Raw genomic sequence first — 12,447 nt, 5'->3', positions numbered from 1 at the left:
CCCTCTGAGCTGACTCAGACATGCCATAAGAGCAAGAGGTATGTTCCTCAATGGATTGTACTGTCTCAGAAAGCTATGTCTGAATGCTCCGCCTGTACAGACACACCCCCTGGGTACCAGGAAGAGGTTGTGAAAGAGGAATTTGGCCAACATCCAGGAAGCGATGCAAGTATTGGACAATGCATGAGTGAAGAGAGTCAAGAGACCAGAGAGGGACTCGCTGACCATAGTGTTGTGTGCAGCAGGCAAGCCCAGCAAGGAGGTGATGGAGATGGATGTGAGAGTACAGGCATCTTGACTACATCCCCTTCCAGCCTTGGTGCATTTTCAGAATCGATTCCATGCATACCATAATTCCCCTTCTCTGTAAATCAAGTGAAAGAGCTGCATGATCAAAAAGTCCCTTCGATTTTCGAATGGATTGCTTCCACTTTCACTGTTGCATTAATATTCCACACTAGTGACTCATTAGAGACGAAAAAGTATTCTTCAGCATCCTCTGTGCAGATGCTCTTTGTCTCTCCTCCACCCTCCTCATGGCCTGCATTTTTTCATTCTCCATCCATTACAGGTCGAGCGTGCCGTATTCTGTTTTATGTGGAGCCCCCAGGAGGCATCTGTCTCACGTTTCCTGCCACCGTAGGATGCTTCCCATGAGATTGACCTCCTGGATGTAACCCTGGTGCTTTTGAGCTGGCTGCCGTTCAGCTTCTGAAGGATTCCTGAGCACACCCGATTAGCAGCATGTGTCGGAATTCCTTGAGATGAAAGATGGCTGATAAATGGAAGTCATTATTATTTTATCAGATATGCTAAAGCACTGGTGAACGCCATGCTTTGACGTGAGAGTGGGGAGATGGATGCAATGATATTAACTAAGCTCTCCATCTCTTGTCTTAATGGATTTGTTGGAGGAGGTCTGTCAGATATTAATACTGTGTCTCCAGATATCTTGGCTGATGGAGAACAGAAGTCTCCGGGTTTGGTTTCTGCTTTGTAATAAAGAAAGAGATCTTGCTCACCTTTATCTCTTCTGCAGAATCTTTCTCCAGTGTGTTTCTAAAAAGTACATTTTATCTCTTTCCCTGGTGTGAATGTTAGCCTGGTTTCATCCCGATAACGTGTGGGATGTGTTGAGGTTTCAAATACTGAATATATTTGATTATTAATTGACTGCTTCCTATAGCTTTGATTTTATCATACCAGTTTCTAAATGAACATCAATCGCGTGAAGCAAAAAATTGTGGTTCGTTTATAATACAAAATAAACCAGCGGGAATTGGCTTCCCTTTCTGTATTCATTTAGAATTGTCATGAAGAAATCATAAGAACATAAGAACAGCCCTGCTGGATCAGGCCCAAGGCCTATCTTGTCCAGCATCCTGTTTCATACAGTGACCCACCTGATGCCACTGTGGAGCCCATAGGCAAGAGTGGTGGAATCAAACCTTGGAAGCTGCCTTATATCAAATCAGACTCTTGGTCCACCTATCTCAGTATTGTCTACACTGACTTGTAGACGCTCTCCGAGGTTTCAAGCAGGAGATGCCAAGGACTGAACCTGGGACCTTCGGCATGCAAAAAGGATGCTCTGCCAGTGAACTTCACCCCCATCCCAGAAGCTTGAACCTGAAATGCAGCAGAGAAGAGATTTCTCTGTCCTGGCAAGGACAAAAGGTCAGGCACCTAATCTTTATAATAGGCCTGGCTAATCCAGAGGTGTGTAGCCTGAGGCTGTATCTCTGGCCTCAAGTTGTGCATATATATATCGGTGATGTTGCCATAGATGCTGGAGGAATGACTAGCAGAGTGACACCTTAGTGGATATTTTTACTGCCCCTACTAACTGAGCAAAGAGGCACCTTTTCCAAGTGGTGATGCTCTTTATTTTGCAGGGGGAGAGCAACTGGCCCTATCCATCCCCGGTACAGCATCCCTCCAGGGGCTGTTGCTGATGTCTACCGTAGGTGTCTTTTTTAGATTGTGAGCCCTTTGGGAACAGGGAGCCATTTTATTTATTTATATTTCTCTGTGTAAACCGCTTTGGGAACTTACGTTTGTTGAAAAGCAGTATATAAATATCTGCCATATTCATCGTGCCCTTATCCTCCCAACTTGTTCTGGGAGCACGTAGGATCCCGACTACGTTACAGTGTCAGAGGACACCAGACAAAGAGCTCAGTGTCACTGAGACTATATATAGGATTGCTCTGTGTTTTGAGAAAAGCGCAGCGTTAAACCTCCTCACGACGAGTCATTATAGGATTCAGGTGTTGATACGTAAGTGTGTCAGGGTACGCAGGGAGACAAGGTGATGTTTCCGGAAAAGAATGGTATAGTGAACGTTGTGGATCCTGCCGATCCTTAAATGAAGAATTGCTAAATGAAAAATTTGACTCTTCTGGGACTACCCATGTGTGTAATGGCTCTTTGTGTGATGGAAGCTCTGGAGTTTGAGCATTAAAATTGTATAATCCATCATCCATTTGTCATTTCCTTTTTGGGAGTGTGGTTACCTACAACTAGAAACAGGAAACATATTTAACCCTTCTACCACCATCTGGCAGACAAAGTTCACGTGGCTGTCCTCTGGGCCTGGTAAGACCGTACATGCAAAATGGAGGTGGGGCAATATCCTGCCTCCGCCTGAGTGGGGGCCTGTGCTGAGGCGGGGGCTCAGTCCTTGGACAGCTCTGAGGGGGAAAGGGTCAGGACCAGTGACCCCTCTAACGGATTCCCAGAAGTCATTGACTACAACTCCCAGCATCCCCTGCTGCAATGGCTTTTGCTTGGGGGTTCTGGGAGTTGTAGTCAATAACATCTGGGAATCCCTGTTAGAGGGGACACTGTTCAGGACCTCGGAGAGTTCACAACATATGCTGGGGACAACAGCATAGATGGATGTTGCTCCAGTAGAAGTTTGGAGCTGACTGCCCAGGCTGGAGTGGGTTGCCCTCACCTCTTCCTCGGGGCAGTGACATAGCGATATGGTGGCTCCACCGCCCCCCTGGAGAGGTTGGTATAGGGGGAGCTGAAGGAGGGGCTGGTGAGGGAGAACCTGGAGGAGGGGCGGTGCAGACCTCTGGTCCTCGAGCTGTTTAGTGATGGCAGTGATTTCCTCTTGGCCCTCCTGCCTGCCTGCTTGCTCACACGCGAGGCGGGTCTGAGCTAACAGAAAATCTGCAATATGTTAGTTAGCATTACGTTCCCTTTCTAGCTGAATAATTTACTCTTACAGGTTGCCGCATCGAGGCTCTTTGTTTAACTCTTTAAACTCAGCAAGTTTCCCCTTAAAACACATGTTTTCATTAGGGAGAAGATCCCTTAAAGCCTCTGAATCTTGGAGGCGGGCGGTGACCCTGGTGAGTGACCTAAGCACAGGATTCTTTCCATTCCCTTTCCGCCAATTCTCTGGCCACAGTCCAACAAAGAATGAGGTGTGGTTAAACCCATGAATTCCTGTGTGGATGTCGGTGTCGACTCCTGGCGACCACAGAGCCCTGTGGTTATCTTTGGTAGAACACAGAGGGGTTTCCCATTGCCTCCTCCCGCACAGTATGAGATGATGCCTTTCAGCATCTTCCTATATCGCTCCTGCCCAATATAGGTGTTTCAGCGGGGATTCGAACAGGCAATCTCTTGCTCCCTAGGCAAGCTACTTCCCCACTGCACCATTAGGTGGCTCTTATATTTCCATGGCCTGTTATTCTTAACCACATTGTACAGTACCTATGTTGGACATCCCTATCGTATCACGTGATCATATCACGGATATGATTGATACGTGCAAATAGGTGTTCCCAACTTTGGGCCCCCAGATAGTGTTGGACTACAGCTCCTATTGTCCACAGCCACAACGGTATTTGGACATTATGACTGTGGATGATGGGAGTTGTAGTCCGACCTCTGGGGGTCCAAGGTTGCGGACCCTTTTCCTAAGAGGAAGGACTCACAAAAGAAACAGACCATTGTAGGCAAAGGCTTACACGACTTCCTGCAACTTCAGGCCAAGTGAGGTTCATCATACTTTTAGAGCAGAAAGACCATTATGATAACCGACTATAAAAGCAAATGAGCTTTTCTCCTAGACTGGTTCTCAAATTTTCACCGCGCTACTTACCTTTCCTCTTAGCAAGGAATATTAATTATATTAGCGTTATCAATCAGAAGACATCATTACGACAGTTCCGGCTGAATGTGTGAGTTAATAGTCCCCGGCTAATTCCTTCCAAAGTCTTACCTCATTTTAACAAAAGTCCCTCTTGTTTCATATATGGAAAGTCCGTTTAGGAAGTAACCCAGCTTCTATCAGTTCATTTTCCCTTTGCCAGAAAAGTCTCAGAAAGTTTTTGCACAACCATTTCTTTCCTTCTGGGTGTGCAAAGGTCTGTGCAAGGATGGGAATTGTAAAATCCAAACCATTGCAGGTGGTTAGCATTGGCCAGAAGAAATAGCTGCATCTTGTTACATACGGGGGAAGAATAATGCATGCCCTAACCCTAAGGAAATCTGAAAGGTTTATTTATTAATCACGTGTATAGCCCATATTTCGCCCATGATGGCATTTAAGGCTGCATACATGGAGATGTCAGGATATTGACGAGACTCAATTCTGTTGAGTTGCAGCAAATGTGCTTGCTATATCATGTGCCTTCAGATGATACAACCTGGCAACTGATCAGTTGCTTGGATTCTTTATTTATCGTTTTTTATTGTATTTTATTGTTCAGGTTTTATACCGCCTTTCATAATGTATCTCAGGGCAGTTTACAAAAGATAAAATACAATAACATTCCATAAAGGTTACATTTAAAACCGCAAAATCAACATTAAAAACCATAAACACATCAAACAACACTTAATAATATAAACAGAAGCCAGAAAGCTGAGAAACCTGGCAGCCTCTCAGAGGTAAAAGTCTGCATAAATAAAACAGTCTTGAGATGTTTTTAAAAGCAGCCACAGATGTCAAAGAGTGGACATTCACTGGGAGAGCATTCCAGAGCCTGGGGACCACCACAGAGAAGGCCCTGTCCTGTATGCACGACAATTCGTCCTCTCTCAACATCAGCACACGGAGCAAAGGCCCCTCCGATAATCTTGTTGGGTAGGCAGAAACCATTGGAAGCAGTGGTCCCTCAGGTTTTATTATTTATTTAAAAGATTTCTATCCTGCCTCTCCAGTACAATACTGCTCGGGGTGGCTCACACAAATATTCAAAACATTTGATAATATCACATTAGTAAAATAAATGAAATAACTAAAACCAGGACCCTGTTAAAGCTAAATTTAAATGCTGCAAGCTAAAACTTTAAAAACCACCAGATACCATCTGACTTGCTGATTGATTGATTGATTTAAAAGATGTGTATCCGTTGGATATCTTTTGATTGATTAAATCAATATTCCCAATCTAGAACATCAGTTTTTACAAAAATAAGTTTTAATGATGGCAGAGCTGGCTGGTTGCCCACGTCACCTTTCACCTAGACTACTGTAACCCACTATTTGTGGGGTTGCCCTTGAAGACTGTTTGGAAACTTCATCGGGTGCAGAATGAGGTTGTGAGGGTGCTGACTGGGGTCAGATGCCTTCAGCAGCTGCACTGGCTGCTGGTTTGTTTCTGGGTGCGATTCGAGGTGCTGATGATCACCTTTAAAGCCCTAAATTAGCCTGGGCTAGATGAAACTTAAGGACCACCTTCTCCCATGTATGTCTGGCCACTTTTCAAGGCCATCCAGGGAAACCTTCTAATATGTCCCAGCGCTAAAGGTAACTCGACTACCCTGTTTCCCCAAAAGTAAGACCTAGCAGTAATTTCTGATGTACTGCTAATTGCCCTAGTGCATTTGGGGGGGCTAAAATTAATATAAGACACTGTCTTATTTTTTGGGGAAAACGGTAGTAGGCAAGCTTGAGTGAACCTTCTCTGTTAGACTGTTTTCTGCGGCAGTTTGGCCCTTTAGGGTCTTTTCCTTCCGTTTGTTGTGAAACAGAACTATCTCACCCTCAGGTACATCTATCTTACCCTCAGGTGCATTCACTATCTCAACCTCCGGTGCATCCATGAGGATCAGAACATTCCCATCTCCTTAGGAAATAGATATAAGGTATGTGCAATAGATCAGCTAAGATAGTAACAGCCCTACGACTATGTTGTCACACCTGAGTAAATGTTTCCAAAAATGTGCTCGTCTGTTGGAAGTAAACAACCGGTATGCTCACCAAATCCGACCTTAGCTGTTTGACATCCACGTGCCATGGCAAGCAAATGAGATTTGGCTTTCTGAGTGGCTTAGGTGCTTTTAAAAAATCCCCAGCCTCAGCTCTCAGTAGGCGGCTTTCGTTCTCTATTATATTCAGATTACTTGACTACCTGGTTTGTCTTTGGAGCCAGTCAGTTGGGCTTTTTAGAAGGCTGTGGTTGGGAGAAGCCGAGTTTCTAGAGCAGAGGGGGGGGAGAGAGAGAGAAATTCTGATGCAGACTGGATTCAAGTGAGGTAGAACAGGTGCATAGGATGGTTTACACACTTGGGAACAAAGGAACATAGGAAGTGGCCATATACCGAGTCAGACCATTGGTCTATCTAGCTCAGTATTGTCTTCACAGACTGGCAGCAGCTTCTCCAAGTTTGTAGGCAGGAGTCTCTCTCAGCCCTATCTTGGAGATGCTGCCAGGGAGGGAACGTGGAACCTTCTGCTCTTCCCAGAGCGGCTTCATCCCCTGAGGGGAATATCTTGCAGTGCTCACACATGTAGTTTCCCATTCATATGCAACCAGGGTGGACCCTGCTTAGCAAAGGGGACACGTCATGCTTGCTGCCACAAGACCAGCTCTCGATCCAGCTGTTGCTGAACTTCAATCCCCAGCCACAACTGCAGGGGAGTAAGAGCAGGAGAGAGGCCATGCCCTCAACTCCTGCCTGTAGGCTTCCAGCAGCATCTGGTGGGCCACTGTGTGAAACAGGACGCTGGACTGGATGGGCTTCCTTGGGCCTGATCCAGCAGGGCTGTTCTGATGTTCTTAATTTATGAGCTTCCAACTCCATGGAGATGCCCAAGTATGAACCTGGGACCTGCTGCCTGCAAGCGTACAGATGCTCTAGCACTGAGCTACAGCCCCATTCTCTAAGTTGAATATCCTCCAGTGCTCACGTGCAGTCTCCCATCCAAATGCAAACCAAGGTGGGCCCTGCTTAGCAAAGGGGACAATTCATGCCGGCTGCCACAAGACCAGCTCTCCTCCCCTTCTGGCTTGCTCTGTTAATCCACTTTCCTGCAGTCTTATCCTGCAGGTACCATGGGCACAATAACAGCGTTACCTTCACTTCATCATTTCTTTCCTTTGCTCCTTTGGGGATTTTTTTTTGGTCAATAATTCTTTTGGGTCTCCGCCCCACCCCTTGCTACTTGGAATGCACAACCATGCCTCCAGGATCCTCTTCTCTCTGCAATGCTGATAAGCCTACTTTTCTTTGCAGTTAGGGGACTGTTAAATTGTGAGGCTGAACTTCTATAACCTCCTCATTTCCAACAGCAGAGGCTCGCAGGAGCCTGGGGCTACAATCCGCGAATGTTCATGCTTAAAATGAACCATCCACTTCCAATGAGACAGCAGTCTCGGTGCTCAATGACTGGGGAGCCAGGACTACTGAGCTCAGAGAGGTTTACTTCTGAGTAAGCGTACAGTGTTGCCTGAGTGCACCTTCCTCGTGAGGCAAGGAAAAAAGCTGGGGCTTTTTAAGTTTCGAAGAAGGGCATCTAAGGGGAGAGATGCAAGAGGTTTATAAAATGATGCATGCTGTGGAGGGAGTGGATAGGGAGAAGTCCAGCTGCCTCCCTCACAACACTAGAACCAGGGGTCATCCCATGAAACTGGTTGCTGGGAAATTTACGACTGATGAAATCCTTTTTCACACAGTGCTTAATTCACCACAGGGCATCAACAACAGCAGAAGAGATGGCATTTTTGTCTCCTGCTTGTGGGCCACTGTGGAAAACAGGATGCTGGACTAGATAGGCCTTGGGCCTGATCCAGCAAGTTTCTTCTTCTTATGTTCTTATGCACATGTGTAACATGCACACACACACACACACACACACACACACACACACACAGACACTTTAAACAAGAACAATGGGTCCATCTCAGGTTGTGCAGCCTGCCCTCTCTTGTATCGCTCTGTTTCCTTCGTCAGCTGGAAAGACATCTTTCATAAATAAGGCCCTAAGAAGAACGCACTGTAAATAGTCATCAAGTATTCTGATACCCACCAGCTAAAAAGGCCTGGGTGAATCATTCACTCGCACAGCAGGTGTGGAATTCATTACTTGAAAAAGGCTTTTTAATAGATCCTTACGAAACACAGGCCTCGTGACACAATTTGGTGCAAAGAGGAGCGAATATTATCTCGACACTAACCAGACGCCAAGGAGGACAGGATGCCTGCACGTTGAAGAACTATGGAGAAGAGGACATTTGGGTAGGTGCTGCTTGCCATGCAAAGGGGGAGAGAAAAGCAGCACCTGCTAAAATTCCTTGCAAGCCACATAGGAAGCTGCTTTATACCGAGCCCGAACTTTAGTCCATCTGGCTCAGTATTGTCTACACTGACTGGCAGCGGCTTTCCAAGGTTTCAGGTTGGAGTCGCTCCCTGTTCTATGTGGAGATGCCAAGGATTTAATCTGAAATCTTCTGCGTGCAAAGCAGATGCTTTATGGCCCCATTCCCTAAGTGGAACACCTTCAAGTGCTCACATGTAGTCACCCATCCAAATGCTGAACTAACAATCTCCGCCTCAAACGCCATATTTGCACATTGCCAAGAAGAAGTGGGAAAGAAGTGGGAAAGCTCTTTTAGTTGAGCTGGGATTCTGTGAAGGCAGGGAGGCAGATTTTAGTCAGCTCTGAAGGAGAGCAAGAGTCAGGAAAGGGGACCAGGACCCCGGACAGCTCCAAGCAAGACAGGTTGACTTTGAAAGTTACAAGAAAGCAGGTCAGGCGATGCTCCAGCAAAGTTCTGGAGTCAACTGCAAGTTTATGTAGGTTGGTAGCTAGTTGGGATGGTTGGCCCCACCCTTTCTCTGAAGAAGTTTCTGTAGATTATGGTAGGAGTGTGCATCTCAATAGCTTTCTCCTGCATAAGGAGAAGATGTAAAGCCTACAGGAACCTTGAAACTAGCATCACTGTCCTGCTCTTTTACCTGTTGCCAGATTGGATTTGTTTGGCAGATGCCAGAGATAGGGCCTTTTTGGTGATGGCACTGCAGCTTTGGCATTTTGCAGTTTATTGCAACTGGGGATGATGTGAGTTCACAACTCTGAGTTGTACACCAACTAGTTGGAGTATAAGTCAAAGGGTGATGCTAGCTGTGCTGGCTTGGCCAGTCCCTAAACCTCACCAAGGCCCTAATGTTCAGGGAGTACTGGTAAAGCACTGTGACGCAGAGCAATTCCTAAACCAGTCATCTTGTTTTACCTCTGCTCATTTTACAAGGCTTTTCTATTATAGAAGCATGCGTTAGAACTCAGCCTGTTGGAACCCACATGAAGAATTAACTACCAGTTATTTGCATTTTAAAAGGAGCAAGCAAACCTCCACGAGCTTCTCCGAGGACTTTTTATAATTCAGAAGCAAACTACATCCCTCTACGCAGCCCTTGGAGATGCTGTCAAATGAGCGAAACAAGTCAGTAAAATTTAGAATCCAAATTCTTCTTGTAATCTGCGGCTTTAAAAGAGAGAGAAATCTCATTGTCATCATGGTCTTAAATACCAGCTATCTTTCCCAGTCCGCCTCTGCATCATAGGCTATTCCTCACTGCTGGTAAAATGGGTGTCCTTAGAGCCCAAATATCTCGTGAATCCTGCCTGAAGACCCCAAGGCTCTTCTATAGTTAAGATCACCATGCTGAAAACCTGTCACTCACCAGTACTGCTACAAAGGACTCCACACACCAAGAAATGGGTTGCGTTTCGCACACCAAGAAACAAGGGTTACATTTTAATCCAACGCATTTCAAGGCAGATGCTGCAGCCGTGAGGTGCGGAAGCAAGGAACTCATCACGGGCTTTGGGGAAGCTCTGATAACTCGGGCTGATTCATCTTCTGAGGTGCTTTGCATCGCTGGAGGAAAGAGAACACCATGCATCTTCCCCCTGGGAACGCTCTCCTTTCACTGGTGGTTCTTCCCTGTTATCGGTGGCTTCAAGCTCGAACATATACAAACTTTCCCTTGACAGATTCTTTAGTCTTTCCGATGATCTGAGATTTGGCTTCCCCCACCCCTGCATAAAACAGTAAAGGCTGGTCTCCCTTAGAGACTGCTTACAGTTCTAAGGAATACTGTATGGTTTCCCATCCATCACCCGCTCCTTCCGTGTTTAGATAGATGTCTGCCTGAACTAGAGGCACAGGCTGAATGTCCCTAACAGTTTGGCAGGCCCAGGGTTTTACTGCAAGGTGCTGTGGGTAATAACACAGGAAGCTGCCACATACTGAGTCAGACTCTTGGTCCATCTAGCTCAGTATTGTCTGCACTGACTGTCAGCAGCGCTCAGGGTCTTTAGGCAGGAGCCTTTCCCAGTCCTCCCTGGAGATGCTGGGGATTGAACCTAGGACCTTGACCCCTGCCAACTGAGCAAAGAGGCACTTATTAAAAGTGGTGATCCTCTTATGTTTAGCAGGGGGAGAGCAACTGGCCCAATCCATCCCCAGCACAGCATCCCTCCAGAGGCTGTTGCTGGTGTCTATCTTCTGTTTCTAGATTGTGAGCCCTTTGGGAACAGGGAGGCTTCTTTCTTTCTTTCTTTCTTTCTTTCTTTCATAGGAACATAGGAAGCTTCCATATACTGAGTCAGACCATTGGTCTATCCAACTCAGTATTGTCTTCACAGACTGGCAGCGGCTTCTCCAAGGTTGCTGGCAGGGATCTCTCTCAGACCTATCTTGGAGATGCTGCCAGGGAAGGAACTTGGAACCTCGATGCTCTTCTCAGAGTGGCTCCATCCCCTGAGGGGAATACCTTTCAATGCTCACACATCAAGTCTCCCATTCATATGCAACCAGGGCAGACCCTGCTTAGCTAAGGGGACAAGCCATGCTTGCTACCACAAGACCCATTCTCTTTTCTTTTCTTTTCTTTCTTTGTAAACCGCTTTGGGAACTTTTGTTGAAAAGTGGTATATAAATATTTGTTGTATATGCAACACTTCCCCCCTGACCTATGACCCCCATCCTCATTCCATTTCGGTCACACGTGTAAGCCCCTCTACATCCTTTTATATGACGGCTGGATTGGCAAAGCTTAAAAACACAGACTGAATGAGTGACACATAAAAGGACTGTCCGCTAGATTAAATCAAGATCGGTGTTAACAGTTTTGTAGGAGTATTGCAGCAAAACAAACCTGGGAAAAGAAAGGAGGCCAAAAAAACACAACCCCAATAATTTGCTGCTCGTAAGAGATAAATTCCTTGTCACCCAGGAAAACACTGTACCACTTTGCAAGGAATGTCTTCTGGATGTGCAAGGATGATTTGCTTTTTTATAATGTTCCTGTGTGTCATACGCACATTGCCAGTTATCACACCCTGCAGCTCACAGAATGAGAAACCACACTCACTCACCGACGAGGAGCAATAAAAAGGTGACTTCAGCATGCTGTAAGGAAGGAATGTATGGGCACACGTTAACTCCATAATGGCTGGATGGACATGATGAAGGCACTGCTGAATCGGGGCTGAAAAGTGAATGGGAAAAGAACCCAAATGAAACCCCAGATGATGCCCATAGCAGCTTGGCTGTGAAGAGGATCGCAACATAAATCTCCGGGAGTTTTAATTATCTGCTTGTATCACATCCTTGCTCCGAGCAGTTGAAGGAGGTGGACAGGTGAACCAGTGTTCTCTCTCATTTTTTCCATCTCCGTGCAGAATGAGTTTTGTTCTGGGTGGCAGAAGCAAGGCAATGTGTGTGTGTGCACGTCCATTCGGAGTGGGGCCTTCCCGATTCAGCCTGAGCAGGATCTAAAATTAACTGAGCGGGCATCAAAAGAACTTGTGAACACGCAAACGTCAGCACCCCTTAGAGGGAACAACGGACTCCACCCCCCTGTGCTTACAGTTTACATTTTGCTAGAGCAAGAGGCAGAGGAATAGAAGTGAAGGGAGAGACATGAATAGAAATAACAAGACAGACTGGACTCTGCCCCAAGGAGCTTACAATCTACATTTTGCCAGAGCAGGAGGCAGAGAGATGGAGGTGAAGGGAGAGGCATGGATACAAAAGGAGTGCACATTTACAGGTATTTCAGCTCAATTTCAAGGACAGGCTATTACATCTCAAGGCTTACTTCATAGAACATAGGAAGCTGCCATATACTGAGTCAGACCAGTGGTCTATCTAGCTCAGTATTGTCTTCACAGACTGGCAGCAGCTTCTCCAA

Source organism: Hemicordylus capensis, chromosome 8, assembly GCF_027244095.1.
Source record: "Hemicordylus capensis ecotype Gifberg chromosome 8, rHemCap1.1.pri, whole genome shotgun sequence".
NCBI lineage: Eukaryota > Metazoa > Chordata > Lepidosauria > Squamata > Cordylidae > Hemicordylus > Hemicordylus capensis.
This window is presented reverse-complemented; position numbering follows the sequence as displayed.